Source organism: Rattus rattus, chromosome 3 (genome assembly GCF_011064425.1).
Source record: "Rattus rattus isolate New Zealand chromosome 3, Rrattus_CSIRO_v1, whole genome shotgun sequence".
NCBI lineage: Eukaryota > Metazoa > Chordata > Mammalia > Rodentia > Muridae > Rattus > Rattus rattus.
The window spans coordinates 66,123,028-66,139,758 of record NC_046156.1 but is presented as its reverse complement, the minus strand read 5'-3'; positions in this window follow the sequence as shown (position 1 = coordinate 66,139,758).

Genomic DNA, 16,731 nt, shown 5'->3' with positions numbered 1-16,731 from the left:
AAAAGCTCACCCTGAGAAAGGCTCGGGGCTACACTGGAACCCCAAACACCCAGTGTGGTTGCTGGCTGACTTATAAAGATTTTCTATTGGCTTACACCCATGGCCAAGTAGTCTTCTCTGGTGGATCCCCACCACAAGATTTCGAGAGATCCCACCAAAATCACAGAGGCCAAACCTTGAGAAACTAAAGGTCTTAGAGTCCCTTGGAGCATGTAAGAGTACAGTGGTCATGGGACACCTGGAGAGTACGCAATCTCAGATGTTCTAGGACTCCCCTTGATCAATCATGCCTAAAACTTCAGAGGAGTGTAACACTTTCACACCAAAAGGAACAAATTAGAAAGTTGCCCGGTCTCTCACCTGCAGGGTTAAGTCTGGTTAAGGCATCCTCTGGACACATAGGAGAGATGAGAGAGCAGCTACTGATCCAGTGTCCAGGATCCATGTGAGAAGCCACTGGATCTCTGCCAAACCCTGTTTGTTCAGGAGAATGCATATGTGGTGGCCACCCTGGTTCCTGTACTGTATGTCTCTCTATGTGTTTTTCTATGTGTTTCTGTTGGTTCTGTTTCCCTGTTGGCTTTCTCTGGAATGAGACCCCCAGCTTAAGACCTGGTTCTGCCAGCTCACCCAGAGAAAGCCCAAAATGCCTGCCCCCCTCCTGGAGTACTTGCTTGTTTTGCCACTTGGCTCCTGCTTGTGTTTCCAGAGTTGTTGCCACCCCGTGTAGAAGCAGGGAGAGTCCAGACCTCTCGTCTGGGGACCCCTGCCATCAGTCCTGTTACCCTCTTGTCTGATGATGCTCTGCTGGTGCAGGCGCTCGCCGTGGCTGTCACCAGATGAAATATAAAACCGTGTATGTGGGAGCTGCAGTAGTTGCTTCCTTTGCTTTGTTTCAGGCCCTCTGCGTTCTATATAGGGATGGATTCCCGCCCCCCAAGAGATTATGTTTGGAAGAACCCATATACATACATACCACTTCCCCAGCTCAGAGACCAGCCATTTGTCTCTAAAGTCACTACAGATCCTCTAGTTCTCCATCAAGGTTATTCACTCAACTATCTGAGAAATCCAGCTAAGCCCCAACTCTACCACCCATTTCCCAATGCTCAAGACCAGTGACATTATGTGGGTCAAGCAGGTAGCCAAAGGGGCACTGGAACCAACATGGCTCTCCACTCCTACAATTGTGAAGGTTGCCAGCTTTATACCCTGGGTCCAACACAGTTTGTGTTTGTTCTTCTGTCTTCTATAACGCTGTCCCCTGACACCTATGGATTGACTGCCCGTTTCTACTTCCAGTCTCTATTCAAACACTGCCTCTGCTTCCGCCATGAGTTTTTCTGCTCCATTTGGGTAAGTGCATGTCCCAGGCCCTGTCAAGCCCCCTCATCTGTTTCCATATTTCTCTGAGCACTTCTTACCCTCTGATATTAGTTCATGTTAGCTGTTCTACCTAAAATTAATCTCTGTGAGGACAGGGGCCTTTACCTGCTGGGTTCTCTCACACATCTCCAGGGTATCTTTCAGAGACAAATATGTGGCAGGTACTGAAGCAACAGCAGTGAAACATAAGGCTTATGTAAGGCAGAGAGTATAAGGAGCTGAAGTCTCTATTCTATAAACTCTACTATTTCTATTACCCCATTCATATTTAATAAAAAAAACACATGTTTATTGACATCTAACAGGTCTAACAGATGACCCCAGAGATCTTGGGGCTTCCCCCAAACACCATCTGTTGCTTCTGGGCTAAAAGGAAACCAGGCTCCTCCTATCCCACAATGCTGCCATTGTCAGGCTCCCAAATTCTCTACAAAAGCAGAGATGGTGTGGAAAGTGACCCAGGAGGCTGTGTGGCCAGCACTGACTGTGACATTCCTCTGCCACAGTTCCCTGCCTAATTAAGGGGAGGAAGGTGATCTGGTTACAGCCCAGGAAACAAAGGCTGTCAGTCCAGGCAGCACTGCTACAACTTAGCCAGGGGAAACATTTCAGGGACATTTTCCAAGAGCACATCACTCCCAGGGAAAGTGTTGACGCGTGGAACCAGAAAAATCTAAATTCAAATTCAGGTCACACTGAACTACGTGACCTTCGTGGCTATGCAAGCGCTGTGACCTACATTCGAACTCTGACAAACTGAGATTGCTAAAGAATTCAATTAACGTGAATTCAGTAACTTGTGTTGAATGTGTGCAATCCGAAGTGCAAGGTGGGACATGGGAACATTTAACAGATACTAATAATTAGGAAGAGGAGGGAGGAGGCGACCACGGGGAACAGAAGCAGTAAAAGAAATGAAGCTATAAACATTAGTAAATAAGAGCCCACAATAAAGGTGGGCTTGCGAACACCTAAAGGCTTTGAATAGAAGTAGATGCTGTGGAGAGGCATGAGAGAGCGGGTGTGCCCTAGAAATCACAAGGATTCTAGTAGTACATTTGCATAATAAAATGGGTTTTCCTGGAAATCACTCAGTCCAGAAAGATTAGAAACAAAGAAACTCTAGTGTGCTCTGGAGCTGGGTCTTAAAAATGCAGGAGCTGCCGGCATCGTAAAGCTACACATTCAGCTCGCTGTACAGACGGCCTCTCTGGGACGGTAGAACGATGACTCTGGATAGCTGGAGATAGGGAGGGTTGGCTGCGGTCACTGTCATCTAGGCTCGAGGAGGAAGGCCAGAGCCACAGGTATGCTCGATGAAAGGGTGTGATATTCAGTTCAGACAGCTGGGCAAACAGTTGGTGATTGGACGTTATCAACAGAGTCTAGGATGATACTCCCAGATACTTGTTTCGGGCAGCCGGATGTGTCGAGCAAAGAGGACCCAGCACACCGTTAGCCACTTTGCAGTCTCTGCAATTGCTCTTCACGTCGCTCTTTCTCCACCCAGATCTAACGTTCTAAGCATGCTCCCAAGGCAACCAATTCCCCGTAGGACCATCGCTTTGGGATCTAATCTTTGCTTTTCCTTTTAAAAGAATCGTGTATATTTTTGCAACTCTTCACCTCCGGCACTTACGAATCGAGCCACAGTTTACTTGTCTCCACAGTCCTTGCGGGCTGTGCGTCTCACAGCCTTTTCTCACGTGCCATCATCTTCTGTCAGCTCCCAGCAGTCCACCCCAGACAGCAAAGCACAAGCTGAGATGATAAGTATGAACATCTTCCACCCAAATGTTAGTTCAAAAGCCGCAGAAAGAGGAACTCTGAGGTAAATATAGCACCCGTGTTTATACAAACGTAGGTTGCGTCACTTCCCAGAGGCATGGAAATAATAACACCTCAAATATTTACATGAATTCTGGAGAAGAATAAAACCTCAGACCAGTGGCTTATTATTTTTTTTCTGATTTAAATATTAGAATTTCCACTGGGGGATGGGGAAGAGGTCAGATGATTTGCACAGGGTCCCTTTCTAAGAACACAGCTATTCAGAACACCAGAATTCTATCCAGAAAGCTGCCCAGGAACTTCAAAAGAATAAGAGGACCATGAAAACTGGCTGATGTGCAATGAAAAGACCAAATCCCTGTTCAAAACCCAAGGCAAAACAAGTAGGCAGAAGTGCCAGGATAGAAACCTTTGTCTTTCCTCTGTGGACTCTCCTTTGACATTTTTATTTGCTAATTAATGTCATCCTAAGGAAAAATACAATTTGAAATATGAATGAATGTGAAAATTCCTGCTCTCATGTACATTTTCCATCTCTGACATTACCTCTCGTTGTAAGAGTGACTAGTTCATATATGGAACTGTCAAAATGAGACAGTTCCTATACTGTAGTTTGTAAACATATAAGGGGTTGGGGATTTAGCTCAGCGGTAGAGCACTTGCCTAGCAAGCGCAAGGCCCTAGGTTCAGTCCCCAGCTCCAAAAAAAAAGAAAAAAAAAACATATACACATTTCTCTTATAAGAGCAATGGAAACACAACTTTTTTAAAATAAACATTTCATCTGTTAACAATGTATATATTCTACCAATAGTTATTAAGGTTGAAGCAACCCCAAATGCCTCCTGATTTACCAGACTGACTGTTTAGCTAACATAAGGAACAGAAGTGACAGGGGAAAGAGTATTCTTCATGGTGGCACTTCTCAGAGTAGTATTGTTTTCTTTATGCAAGGAAAGCAAGTTCCATTTTGAGTTGAAAGCACAGCTTCATGGGGCTGTCAGTCATCCGTGTGATACGAACTTTAAACTTGCTTAGAACCCCCTGACCTCCCTATGGAAGATGGATCTATCTGGACATCCATATTCAGAGAACATTTGTACTAGCACTTTTCTCACTGGTGTGGTGAAGTACCAGAAAGGAACAATTTAAGGGATTTTAGTTCATGATTCCAGTAGGTATCATTCACTGTGGCAGGGAAGGTGTGAGAGCAGGGGTGGGGGTGGGGTGGGTTGGGAGGGGGAGCTCCCAGTGTGGCAGTGGGAACAAGAGGCCGCCTGCTCACATGCAGACAGATTGGCAAGGAGACGGGGGGGGGGGTGCCAGCACTCAGACACCTTTCATCTTTGTCTTTCTATTCAGTTGTGCTTCCCTTGAGAAAAGCGTGAAAGTTCCCAGTAGATTTTTGTTTGTTTGTTTGGCTGGTTTCTTTTTTTTTATATGTGGTGGTTGTTACTATTGTTGTTGATAATGATGCTGCTACTGTTGTTTTTCAAGACAGGGTCTCACTATGTAACTCCAGCTGTCCTAAAACTCACTATGTACACTGGACTGGTCTGGAACCCACGGGGGTCTGTCTGCCTTTGCCTCCTGAGTGCATGTGGCACTACATCCAGTTATCCAGTCAGCTTTGAATAAATCTTATTGTGTTGCTCAAACTTGATCCAAGTTAATTCTCACCCCAGCTGAGCAGCATCCCACTGACAGGTGCCTTTCCTCCCAACCCACCTCCATCCCCTGGGAACTCTGCCAGACCCTGTTTCAGACCTAGCTTTCCTCTTTCCTTCAAGCCCTCTCTGTCCTCTCTCCTGGCACACTCCCATTCCTTTGTGTCCACCTCCAGTATCAAGAAACAGTTTCTGCTGGGGCCCCCAGTGACCACACTGGGATGGAGCTCAGGGGGATGCTTGTATTAGTCAGGGTTCCCTAGAGGCACGGAACTTATGGGTAGTCTCTGTATAGTAAGGGAATTTGGTGATGACTTATAGTCTGTAGTCCAACTCCCCAACAATGGTCAGCAGCAGCTATGAGTGGAAGTCCAAGGATCTAGCGGTTGCTCAGTCCCACACGCCAGGCAGGCAAAGAAGAGAGAGGATCTTTCGTCTTCCAATGTCCTTATGTAGTTCTCCAGCCTCAAGATCTCCATGCTAAAACTTTTATCAGAAACTTTTATCCCCCAGCCTCAAGATCAGAATCACAGGTGACCCTTCCAATTCTAGATTGTAGTTCATTCCAGATATAGTCAAGTTGACAAGCTGGAATAGCCACTACAACGCTTCACCGTGTCCTTCCTGTCTTCCATTATGATCCATCCCATTTCCACCTTCAACTCTATAATAACAGTTGTCTCTCCTTCTACTTCAACTCCATTCACTGGAGACTCCAACTCTGATACAGACCTAGGATCCTCCTAACCCTTTCAGCTCTACCTCTCCAGATTATTCTGTGTCTGCACAGAATCTTATACTGCAACTGACTTGCAGGAACCCTTTCTACACCACACCCACACTCCCAAGGGACCCTGACTCTAGATGTGAACAGGATCCCCTTAGATTCTTCCTCAATCTCATCTCAGCATTTCCTCTTAGCCTATTGCTAGTTATTCCTTTCTGTCACCCACTGATCTGCAGAAGCACCCTATACCAATGGATTCTACACCCACCACACAGTCCTAAGATCCAGAGAGGTCAACAGAAGCAAAGGATAGAAATGCCCATGAACTTGGCAGGGTGATATCACAGCACTCGGGAGGCAAAAGCAGGCAGTTCTCTGTGAGTTCAAGGCCAGTCTGGTCTACATAGTGAGTTCTGGGATGTTCAGAGCTACATAATGAGATCCTGTCTCAAAACCAAGCAAACAAACATCCCCCTACCCACAAAAAAGAACATCAACACAACAAAAAGAAGGTCAGGTATTAGCATCGAGAATCACCTTAGTCATCCTAACTGCAGATGCTTAAACTCCAGTGCAAAAATACAAACATTAACTCCTTAGACACTCTGTGTCCACCAGAATGCAGTGTACTCACCACAAGAGTAGGCCCTGAGAACTGAAGTATAACTAAAGCATAAGATAAGGACTTCAAAAAGCAACTACGAGTATGTTCAAAGGCCTTAAAGAGGATAAAATCCCTTATTATGAAGACAGTGGGATGAAGTGATAGAAACAGTCCATGTCATGAAAGTAGAACTTGACAAAGAAATAGAATCAATGAAAAAAACCCTACACTAAAATAAAACTGGAAATGAAAAAAAGTCTAATAAAAAACCTCAGAGAAAACGTCACCAACAGTATAGGACATGGAAGAGAGAATCTCAGGCATTGAAGGCAGGCAGAGATGGAAAGATCAGGCAAGGAAATGTTAAACTAAAAGGATCCAGGCACAAAATACCAAGAAAATCTGGGACACTATGAAAAAAAAAAAAAACTCTGAATAATAGAAATGGGTCAAGGAGAAAAACCAAGATCAAAGCCACAGAAAATATTTCCAACAAAACCATAAAGGAAATCTCCTGACCTAAAGAAGGAGGTTCCCATCAAGGTACAAAAAGCATACAGAACACCAAGTAGACAGGACCAGAAGAAAAAAATTGCCTAGGACATGTAAAAGTCAAAACACCAGACATTCACAACACAGACTATTAAAAAGCATCAAGAAAACTCATCAGAGTAACAGTTGACTTCTCAGAGGGAATTTTGAAAGACAAAAGAGCCTGGGGCGATGCCACTCAAGTACTGAAAGACTGTGGTAGCCAACCTAAATACTACACTGAGCAAAGCTATCTGTTTTGATTGAGAGAAAAAGTAAATTTCTCCACAACATAAATAGCCTGTAACAGATTGCATCCTACAAACCAAACCGAAAGAAAATACGAGAGTCATTATTTCAAGCTGAAGAGATGAATGTGCATAGCAGAGAGACAGAGGAATGAAATACAAAGACATAACTATTGAAACATAAAATGCCACTGAGAATACAAGCAACAACACCAAAAAATTAATAACACGATGCCCACAACCAACATGCACATATCAGTAATAATTTCAAATACCAGTGGCTTCAATTCTCCAACCGAAAGACACACACTGACAGAATGGATTAAGAAACAGAATCCATCTATCTGTTGTCTACATGAAACATGTCAGTTTTAAAGAGAGGCATCAGCTTAGGGAAAATGATGGATAAAAGTTTCCAACCAGAGATGTGTCAGAGGGCCGCCCACCCGCCACCACGTGACCTGCCCACAGCTGAAGCCACTACAATGTACAAGTATGCAGTGAAGAGATGGGAGAGAGAGAAGAGCACTATGAAGAGAGGCAGAACTGGAGAGGTGAAGATAAGATTCCACACTGTAGGGGTTGTGGATTTAGCTCAGTGGTAGAGCGCTTGCCTAGCAAGTGCAAGGCTCTGGGTTCGGTCCCCAGCTCCGAAAAAAAAAAAAAAAAAAAAAAGATTCCACTCTGTACCCTTACAGGTTGTTATGAATGTTCTTAAGGGATGGATGTGTACAGGGCTTTGTATGTTTAGGTGGGCAATTATATATTATCAATTGGGTCAAAGGTTATTGTGTTCTTTTTTTTTTTTTTTTTTTTTTCGAGCTGGGGACCAAACCCAGGGCCTCTACCACTGAGCTAAATCCCCAACCCCTGTTGTGTGTTCTTTCATGGGTCGGTTTAATTTAAGAGAATGTGTGGCGGCTGAGACACTGAGCCGCCACAGAATTAGAATGTGTGTTTCTGCCATGGTGGCAGCCTGCTGTGGGAACTGGATAGGTAGAGAGATTGCTGCCAGGCTCAGAGAGAGGCCATTGGCAGTGTGATATGGGATGGAGCAGAGCAGGTGAGAGGCTTTGCTGCCTGAGACTAAGATATCCAGCAGATAGCTTAGGGCACTGCAGTGTAGACCTAGTGGGGATAAAAGATACCCTTTTATTTCTTATATTTTTACAACAACGCTTTCTCTACTTGGAGATGACATGATAGTATACATTAGAGATCCCAAAATTTCTACCAGAAAACGTATAGAAAAGTAAGCAAACTCGTCAGTGTGACAGTATACAGAGTCAACTTGCACAAATTAATAGCTTTTTTTATAAGGCAACAACAAACATACAAAGAGGAAGATCATGGACACACTTCAATCCACAGTAGCTCAAAGAAAATAAAACAGTAAGAATAAACCAAGGGAGGGAAGGAGCTCTATGATGGAAACAACGTTAGAACTCCCAAGAAAGATGAGGAAAGGCAGCAGACAGTGGAAAGACACCCCGTACTCAGGGAGTGGTAGAATTAACATTATGAAAAATGGCCATTTTACCGAAGCTATTTACAGATTCAAGGCAATCCAAATCCAAATCCCATCTCACTCTTCACATAGAAAAGAAGGAAAAAATGTCCTAAAATTTGTACGGAACAATAGAAGACCTCAGACAGACAAAACATTCCTGGCCAAAAAGAATAATGCTGGGGGGATTACCATTCCAGATCTTAAGATATATTCTAGAGCCAAAGTAGTAAAACACTATAGTACTGTCATAAAACCAGATACATACCAAATCAAAGTCATAAACACGAGTTCCCATTACTTGTAATTGACAAAGAAGCCAAAAACATAAGCTGGAGAAGAGACAGCATCTTCACAAATAGTGCTGGGGAAACTGAATGTCACACGTAGAAAAATAAAACTGCATTAAAACTAATGGCAAATGGATCCAAGACCAAAACATGAAATCTCCAACACTGAAGCTGCTGGAAGAAAACATAGGCAGCACCTACATGATGTAGGTGTAGGGAAGGTCTTCCTGAATAGGACCCCACTTGCTCAGAAAGTAAGGCCAATGAATAACACTCAGGACTTCATGAAGCTAAAAAGGATCCGCACAGCTAAAGACCCAATCAACTGAGTGACCCCAGAGAATGGGAGAGAGTCTTTGCCAGCTGCATATCTGATGGAGGATTAATATCCAGAATAGACAAATAACTAAGAAAAAGAAAGATTAAAAAAAAAAAAAAGAACGACCCATTCCAAAAAAAATAAAATGGACTTGGGACATAGAAAGAGAAGTTTCAAAAGAAAAAAAAATGTTCATCATCTCTAGCAATCAGTGAAATGCAAACCAAAACAAGTTTGAGATTTTATCTAACTCCAGTCAGAACAGCAAGGAGGGATGAACAACTGACAGCGAATGCTGGAGGGGACACAGGAGAAACAGTTATTTGGAAGGATTATGCTGGTTGGCGCCCCTCACTCACTGTCGGTATGGCTGCACACCAGGACAGCTACTCCCAAAATCAATGTAGAGACTTCCCAAAAGCTAACAATAAGTCTACCCTATGACCCAGCTATACCACATCCTACGTCACAGATGTTTGCCCCTTCGTGCTCGTTGCTACTCCTCAATAGATAGGAGACAGAAGCTACCTGTACTTACTGATGAGTGGGTGACAAGAATGAGGTACAATGCACTAGGAAACACTATCCATCTGTAAATAAAAATGAACCCATGAATTCTACAGGTAAGTCTGTGGAACTAGAAAAGATCATGCTGGGTGAGATAATCCTGCCCCTACAAATGTTCCCTCTTCCTGGAAGCTCCTTCCTGGAAGCTCAGAGGTGAGTCCAGAGCCCATAGCAATTGCAGAAGCCAGGAGAGGAAAACTTTGCCAGGATAGGAAGCATCAGGATGCAACAGAGAGGGGAATAAACAACAGGGTATTAGCAAGTAGATCATGGAAATGGGAAAGGGATCTTAGGGAAGGGGAAGGGGTAGGTAAAATAGCAATATGGATGTCTGAAAAAGCCACAACTCTTACCTAAAAAAATAAAACCCTATAATTCACATAGTTAAGTGTATAACTATACATGTATAGTTTTAATAAATTTTTCTCATCTGGGCTGAGGTTGCTCCCTCCAAGACCCAAAGACCATCTAACAAAACCCCCATTATACAACATGACGAGCCCTCTATTGTTGTTGTCCAGGGCTATCAAAGAGATTCCCAAGATGTACAGCCTACTGCTATTACCCTAGGTTGCCCCCGCCCCAGAGGTAGAAGTTAAGCTCCTATTGCTGAAGAAATGATTTTCTTCAGATACAGGGCTTGAGCTGTGACTAACCTGAATGCCCCGTCTCTGAGACCTAGCATTCATGGTATAAGAAGGCATGGTGCAAACTTCCAAAGGTGGGAGGCAACCAGCAGTCCCATTCAGCTGTGACCAGCCTGGCACAATATCCTATGGACATAGCACTGGCACTCATGTGTTGGCAGTGGTCAACAGCTCTGTCATTGGACTGGAGATGTAGTCAACAAGAAGAATACCATGCCTGGTACTGAAAACCCCAGCTCGCCACTCAATGCAGGTGAAATCATGGTTCTTGGATGGGAGTCTCCAACCACTAATTTACTAACCAACACAATCCCTCCACTGACCTTTAACTGTTTGTCTTTTATACCCACGGTTAAGTGTAGTCTTTCCCCATCAAGGAAACTTCTCTTTGCAACAGATGGAGATCTCTACTGAAAACCACAACCAATCAAAATGCAACATTTTTGGAGCCCAGTCCCAGTGAATACATCTGCAAAACACCCCACACCTAAGTTCTCAAAGAAATGTCCAAAACTGGGGCAGAAAGATCGTAAGAGCCAGAGGACCGGGGGCCTTGCTGTTGATTGTGTCTCCTACTAATGTCAGAAGCTGCATCCGGAAAGTCTCACGAATTTGACTGCCCAAGCATGATCTGAACAAAGATGACACCAATAGACTTGCCTGATAAATGAGAAAGGCTCAAAAGGCCTCAACCCGACACAAAGGACTACAGGCAACTGAGTAAAGCTTGGATGGAGCAGTGGCCCTCCCCAGGGAGGCGCACGCTAATTGGTTGTCCTGTGCTAAATAAATGATCAGCCCTGAAAACATGCATATAAGTGACATTATAAGGACTCGACAGGCTACACTTAGGAATGTTTATGTATATGCAAATACATATATGCATGCGATAACAATAAAGAAAGCATGAGTTTAAAGGAGAGTGGGGAAGTGTATATGGGTGGGTTTTGAGGGAGGAAAGGGAAGAGAGAAAGGTTTTAATTAAATTATAATCTCAAAAATAAACAACAAAAGACTATACATGGACTGACCCAGGGCTCCAACTGCATGTGTAGCAGAGAATAGCCTTGTTGGGGCACCAGTGGAAGGGGAAGCCCTTGGTCCTGCCAAGGTTCAACTCCCAGTGCAGGAGAATATGGAGGAGCAATAAGGGGGATGTACAGGAGGAATACCTGCATGGGGGAGGGGGAGGGGGAGGAATGGAGGCTTATGGACAGGAAACCGGGAAGGGGAATAACATTTGAAATGTAAGTAAAGAAATATATCTAATAAAAAATTTAAAAATAAATAAATAAACAACAAAAAGGACAAATTGAACCTTGAGGAAAGATAACTATTTTAAGTGTTGGCACATTTCACAAAATAACTCCAAATTTTAAAACAAAAAAAAGAGGTATAACTCACAATTATGGTGAGAAATTTTACCATAATTTTCTCACTAATTGATTAGAAAAAAAACTGAGAACAGGATATTTGAACTGCTATACACAATAGAGGATAATATGATTGACAATAAAATTCAGCACCAATACTTAATCCATTTTTCGACTAATGAAAATACAGAATGTTTAGGAAATCTGGCTTGTGCTAGTCTATAAAGCAAGCTTCGATAAATTTATAAACTGAAACTGTAAAATGTGTTCTCAGAACACAGTAGAATTGAACTAGAGATCAATAACAAAAGAAAATTTTTTCCAAGAGTTTTAAATTATAGCAATATGCTTCAAATTATACCATTCACCATAAAGGAAATCTGAATGAAATTTAAATATTTTGAAGACAATGACCATAGAAGTATGACATGATGTTGCATGTAGTTTTAAGACAGGCCTTTCCCCGGGCCGCAGCTGTGCTATCAGCCCTCTCAGCTCCCTTTTGTTCCACCCAGCCTAGCTCTGGATCCTCCCCCAGGCCTAACCTGAGACCCTTGATTTTATGTATGTGAGCACACTATTACTGCCCTCAGACACACCAGAAGGGGCATCAGATTCCATTACAGATGGTTGTGAGCCAGCATGCGGTTGCTGGGAATTGAACTCAGGACCTCTGGAAGAGCAGTCAGTGTTCTTAACCACTGAGCCATCTCTCCAGCCCCTACCCGAGACCCTTGAATCTGTGGATAAAACACACACACACACACACACACACACACACACACACACACACACACACACACACACACACAGCTTGTCACTTTACGACTTGCCTTCCATGGCACAATTGATGGGCACAGATAACTCCTGCCTGGAAACGCATGCCTTTACTAATTTATTATCTCTGTTTCTCCTCCTGCCCTAAACTTAGTGGCTTGTTCCACCAGCCCCTGCCAAGCATCGTTGACCACCTGCTCGTAGCAGAGGCCGCAGGCCCTGAGGCTTTACATGATAGCTGTGTCCTTCTTCCTCCAAAGCATGGTAGGAAAAGCCTCTTTCCTTCCTTGCCTCTCCCTTTTCCTCCCGGGGCTAGGAAGTCCTAACTGTACCCCTCTGCCCAGCAATTGGCCTCCGGCCTTCTTTATTGACAAATCAAGAGCCAATTAGGGAAATGGCCTTAGCAACAGAATCTCCCCTTACAACATGTCAAAACAGATGTTGCAGTTTCAAGCCACACTTAGACGAAATGTATAGCATAAACATATATTTTAGAAAAAAATGAATTTAAAAACAAGGACATAAATGTCTCTATATGAAGTTCTTCAAACACAAATTAAATTTTAAAAGGAAGAATTAAGAAAACAACAAAGATCAGAAAATAATGAAACAGAAAACAGAAACACCGTATAGCAAACCTACAAAGTCAAAGGTTCTTTGAGGGAGCTAACTCCATTCATGAGTCCCTACAGAGACAGAAAAGAGGCAAAAGGAGATTTCTTTTTAGCAGACATGATTATCAACTAGCAAAGGAGAGGAGAATCCTTGCTGTGTCCTGTGAGATGCTGCGGACATCACAGACACTGGGGACACTGCAGGACAGTGTAAACTACGTTGCGATTTGGAAACATAGTCGAGCAAATTCCGGGAAGAACACAATTTACCAAACCTACACAAAAAGAAATAAAGTATCTGAATAAACCCATAATTACTTTCAAGATTCAGTCTGTAATAAATTATCTTCCTAATGCCACACCAAGAAAATAAAAAGCTAGTTAACTTAAATAGTAAAACCATCCAAATACTTACGGGATAAGTAACACTCGCTTTATAAAAACTCTTCAAAAGAATGCAAAAAAAAAAATCCTGATTTATGAGGCCGCTATAATTTTGATACAGATAATAAAGAATTGCAGGTTTGTCTTTCTTGTGGACACAAATGCCAAAGCCCAAAACCAAACTTAGAAGCCAAGGTCAATAGACACATATCACAGACAAGCTGAGTACAGAGTTGACCTCACATTTTCAATTATCATTGTAATTTGCCATATTGACAAAGAGAGAGAGGGAGAGGAAGGAAGGAAGAAATGGGAAGAGAGAGAGAGAGAGAGAGAGAGAGAGAGAGAGAGAGAGAGAGAGAGAGAGAATCATGTAGTCATAACATAAATGCAAAACTGATGTTAACAAAAACACAATTTCTATTATTTAGGACAAACTCTTAGTGAACTAAAAAATAGAAAGTCTATGTCCTTAATGTGATGGAAAACATTCATCGAAGTGCTGTGCTCTGAATGTGAAATGCCTCTCACCGACCCGCGTCTTCGGACATTTATCCGCAGGGTGTGGAAACCTTTGATATGGGTGACATGGCTGAGGGAGGTGAGTCACTTGTGGCTCAGATCTTTGAGGACTGTAACCCAGAACCGCACACTGAAGCTCTCTGCTACCCAAATGTGCCACTACAGTAATCCGTGTCTGCCAGGCCAAGGCCATCCAGCTCCCCCACAAGACATGCAGCCACTTAACCTCTCTGCCATGAGCTTGCTTCTGTTGGGTGTCTAGTCTCAGCAAGGAGAAAGGTTACTGATTTAAAAGCCTCAGGTTGATGAGAAGCTCTGGATGGGAAAGTTGACTGATAACATCTATGGGCTGTTAGTCCACTGATAGGAGCGGACGTCCAGTATCTCGAGACTGCCCCAGAACTGACCTGCAGGCGGAAGCTTCTCTTTCAGCCCTTCTCTGCCCTGTAAAACTCCTGTGGCACTTGCACACAGTCCCTACTCCCACATAGACTGTGGGTCTTCAGTTGTTCTGACTGAAGAAACAGTTCTGCTTCTGGAAATGTCTGTTTCTTTTATTTCCAAGTTGCTTTCGCCAAACCCAATCTGACAGTTAACTGATACACTCAACATCCTCTTTTGAAGAAAACTGTAACTGAACTCAGTACAGAAGGAACCTTAGTCAAGTCAATCAAGAGTATCTGCCAACAATACTCCCAGAAAACATCGTATTTAAGGTGGGATACTAAGTGCTTTCCCTGTGAGACCAAGAGTATGCCACTACCTCAACACCAGGCTGAAGTTCAACCTCAAGGTGATAGTCAGAGGGAAACGGGATCTAAGTGTTTTAAAAGCAACAAATAGAATCGTCAGTATTCCCAGGCAATGGACTTGTGCATGCATTTAAAGGAACCCAGGTTGTAGACTGAACCAAATTTCTGCGAGTCCAGCTGTATAAAGTATCCCGATCAGGGTTTCTTAAGCTTTATCTACTCATTACCCCAGATAGTGGGTGCGTCAACCAAGTATACGTATATCAAGCATTTATTGGTAATAAATCATAAAGAAATTTATTTTAAACAGTTCTTTTATATACATATTATTTTACCATTTACTAAAGATGAAAGAGAATTTGTAAGATGGGAGTGTTTGTTTTACATGAAGAATTACCTCTTGGCTGAATGTTCACACAAGTTCAATATTTCTTCAGAGCTTGTTAATAATTTTATAATCATCGCTGTAGAGAACACTGCTTCACATAACTGTGATGTTCAAAATGTCAGGGGTATTTTGGTGCCATTTTAGAAACTGGAAATCCTGTACTGATTCAAACAGAAATTCATTCAATGAATCACAACTCAAGCAGCCATTTTAAAAACATGTATTTACTTCTGGGGAGCCATGGCCATACAGAGGGAGACCAGCAGGGATTGGCACCCTCCTCCCACTCTGTGGGTTTCAGGAATCAAGTTCAGCTATTCAGACTGACCATAAACACCTCTCTCTTCAGAGCCATTTTGCCAACATAGTACAATCCAAATATGTGCTAATCTGACACATGCTAAGGAAAGTTGGTAGGAAAATGCTCAGCCTTTATTTTCAATAATTAAACCATTATATGTACAGTAAGAATGCAGAAGCTTATAATATATAAAAACTCTGAGCTTCGGAGAGAGATCTTGATGCTGGGTGGAGTGGCAGCATACACATTGTAAAACACACAGGTTGTATGCTCAGTACCAAGGCCACAGTGAAGTCCCATCATACAGCAGGGGCAACCACTGACAGAATTGCTCTGTTTTCGTTACATGTGTTTCGTTTTGGGTTGATTTGGAGTCCGTATACATTCAAAAACATTTGCTGTTGCCAGAGTTCTCACAATCCCCACAACCAGTTATGTGATCCCATGTGAGGCTGTGCATCCTCTGCACTAAATATAGAAAACATGTTCACTTACGATACACACAGACATTAGCTACCATGGTATTATAGATACCCAGAGACAAGCTGAGAATACTCTCATGACCTTGGAGTATACACAGTTTCTGCAGGGGTTGTAAAAAATCCCTAGCCATAAATGGAAGGATGACTAAATTCTTCTGTACCAAATCTGAAATAATACTTCATAAGAAGGCAATAGCCATGACCAAGAAGGAAACCCAGAGTAAGAAAATATGTCTCACAAATGTGTCCAAAAAACTTACCTCCAGAATTTAAAGAACTACAAAACGGGATGAGAAAGATGAGGGATTTGAACAAACATTTCCCATTTTAAGGTAAGTTATTTAACATACCATTTAAACCATGTGCTAGGTACAACACCTCTCATCTCAGGACTTGGCAAATAGCTGAGTTAAAAGCCAGCCCAGTCTACAGAGTGGATTCCAGGCCATCCAGAGATATACAGTAAGATCTCTTTTAAAAATCAATAAGCCATATAATATGAAAAAGTGAGAATCTCAAAATCCATGGAAATGAATAAAATGTACAAGGTGAGCACATACCTGCTGGGGGGGGGGGAGAGAGGGAGCCATGAGCTCCCCTATGCTGCATGGTGGTGCTCCCACTGACTCAGTCCGATCAGAAAGTCAGTCAAGCATCACTTTCTGAACTAGACACAGTATTGCCTGCTGGGTAATCAGGAATCCCGCCCCAAGTGTGTGTCCAGGAGAAATGTGTACGCATATCCACAGGAGACATGCGGAATACTCACAGCCGTACTGTCTGTCTCAGCTCCAAAAGCATTTTACCTGCTTCCTTTTGAGAGTCTCCTCCCGAGCTGTGACAGATTAATCTGCT